At 39.8% G+C, this 2770-nt stretch overlaps 1 protein-coding gene across 1 annotated transcript in view; it reads left to right on the top strand.

The window, feature by feature from the left end:
- Positions 1 to 2770, top strand: part of LOC106874270 (myosin catalytic light chain LC-1, mantle muscle) — a 29113-nt gene that overhangs the window by 1030 nt on the left and 25313 nt on the right. The gene's annotated exons all lie outside the window — the stretch shown is intronic.

Genomic DNA, 2770 nt, shown 5'->3' with positions numbered 1-2770 from the left:
TTACTGTTGCTTTAGCCCCAAAGCAACAGTAACATCCACCCCTAGGGGTCAGCCACACTTAAGTGGCAATGCACTTCACTTTATATATATATATATATATATATATATAACATACACATATGTGTATTACTATGTATGTGTGTATGTATGCATGTGTATGTATGTATTTATATGTAAATATATATTTGTGTGTATATGCATATATATATCTATCTATGCATACACACATAAGAATGCTAATGCGTGGTCTTGGGTGGGGTGGGTCAACATAATTAATGAGGCATCATTTCATTACTAAAACGGCAACGATGTGCGAACGAGCGGCCGAATGGATTCTGTGAAAAAACAAGAAACTTTTCTGGTTTTGTGAACATTTGTACTCAGCCATCCGGATTACAGCTCACAACTATGGTTACTGGTCAGTGTGCACCTAAAGGCAGATCTAGGAGCAATGTTTGTTACTGAAAAGATTAACATCAATACAACAGCTGAGCAATTGGGAGAGATGGAAAGCACTAAGACCTTACTTTCTGGAGCGAAGACAGGAAAAATATGCAGTGGTTTCTATAAGGAAGACCGTTGAAGCTCGAACACTAAACTTTGGTGTTCAGTGCAATACTAATCGCTGAATTAGTGGCCATTATATAGTGCCAATGGTTTGAACCAGTGAGGGCCATGTACTGCAATAGTTTAGAGTTTAAAGGGCCGCGGATTATCAATATCTGGCCAAAGAAAACCGAGTAATCTGCAAGAAATTGACATAAATGTATTCAAGAAAACATCTGGATATTCCACTAACGCTGTGATCGAAGTTATTGCCAGAAACACAACTGAGAGAAACGGTATGAAACGCTCCCACTACTCTCTTTTGCACGCCTGCACACACACACACACACACACACATGCACACACGCACACACATACACACACACATACACACACATACACATAATACACACTCACACACACATATAAACACTCACACATACACATACACACTCACACATATATATATATATATATAAGCATTCACACACGCACACACACATACACACACGCTCGCACATGCATGCACACGCACGCCTAAAAAGGCACAGGACGCGATTACTGACAACGTTTTATTTCCGCAATTGTTACATTCGTTTCTGTGTTTACTTCAAACTGCAAAATGGCTTAAAACGGATGATTATAAGACACTGCTCAGTGTGTAAGGTTGTACTAAACGAAATGAACTCTTGAAATAACCAGGCAGTCTTTAGTAATTTAATTGTTATTGATACTGTAGTCACCTTAATAATCTACAACTGGATTATTCAATTCCCATATTTCTGCATTTTGATGTTTTCTTGAAGCCTTCTGCCAGAATTTAGGCATCGTAGTATCGATATTTTTAATGTTTATGCATCTTCGCTTCTCCTGGATGCGATATGTTCTGCTGATCAGAAGATCCATCGGTTGCGAAAACCCACTTCAAGGGATGCTGACGTAGGATGTTGACGTAGGAACACAATGAAGCTGATACATCTACGGAGATTCGCGGATGATGACCGCGTTGAAGTGATGTGGTCTCTGTTTGCACGACACTCTTTTTTTTTCACCAAACCTCAACCCTCGATTAAGCACATACCAAGTTTAAGCCAGGCTCTCACTGCACTCTACCAGATGGTCAACGGATCAGTAAAATGTCAACCGTCATATTTTAGAGATAGTTAATGGAGAAAATAGAACGGCAAATGTTGAGGATTAATTTTGGGTGCCAACTAGAATATGTCAGGGATAATGGGCAATTTCCAACATTGTTTGGTGCAGCCTCCCCAGGACAAACTCGAGCTGGAGCCACCAGCTATCGAACTTTTCTGAGATGGCCATAATGTTACGAAATTATCTGGTATACATTCAGCGTCCATGCATTGTTGATTTCTGGGTTTATGTTAAGCAGCCGTCGTCATCACATGAGGAACGGATGCAATTGTCAGCCGAGTCTATCGTTGAGATCTCCACCAAGGAAAAGTTGTTTGTATTCCATTTCCTGGTGGCTATAATGACGAAAAGTTTGTTTAGGGGACACATTTGAAAGGTTTGAGGGCAGAGGCTTTTCTCTCTGAACAAACCGTCATCAGCTTTTAGAGGCGCCACTTAAAGAGAAAGGTGACGGTAGAGAAGGAGGCGCTGCAGCTGTCGGCAAGTTACAGGAACTTAGAGACGGCCCGTGCTTTGGTGTGTCATGGTAATCAGAGATGGGTGGGGTATGCCTTTGAATACCCTGTGTGCTTTGCCCATCTATTTAGGGATCTTTTATTTGTTATTTTTGTTCTGAGCTGTTTGTTGCTAATCATTATTATTATTATTATTATTATTATTATTATTAAAGGCAGCGAGCTGGCAGAATCGTTAGCACCCGGGCGAAATACTTAGCGGTATTTCACCCATCACTATGTTCTGAGTTCAAATTCCGCCGAGGCTGGCTTTGTCTTTCATCCTTTCGGGGTCGATAAATTAAGTACCAGTGAAACACTAGGATCGATGTAATTGACTAGCTTCCTCCCCCCAAATTTCAAGGCCCTGTGCCTTCAACAGAAAGGATCATTATTATTATTATTATTATTATTATTATTATTTGGTGTTGTTTTCAAGTCACTTGTTAAAGAAAGAATAATTGCTCCATGAAACTAGGATTTAACCAAACTTTCACTTTTACAAATAATTTCGGAAGACTTGGAATCTACTCATACGGACTGAGCGAAAAAAAAAGAAGAAAAAGAAAAAAGAA

Source organism: Octopus bimaculoides, chromosome 18 (genome assembly GCF_001194135.2).
Source record: "Octopus bimaculoides isolate UCB-OBI-ISO-001 chromosome 18, ASM119413v2, whole genome shotgun sequence".
NCBI classification, from domain to species: domain Eukaryota; kingdom Metazoa; phylum Mollusca; class Cephalopoda; order Octopoda; family Octopodidae; genus Octopus; species Octopus bimaculoides.
The sequence above is the reverse complement of the archived record's forward strand: the minus strand, read 5'-3'. Positions and strand labels throughout refer to the sequence as shown.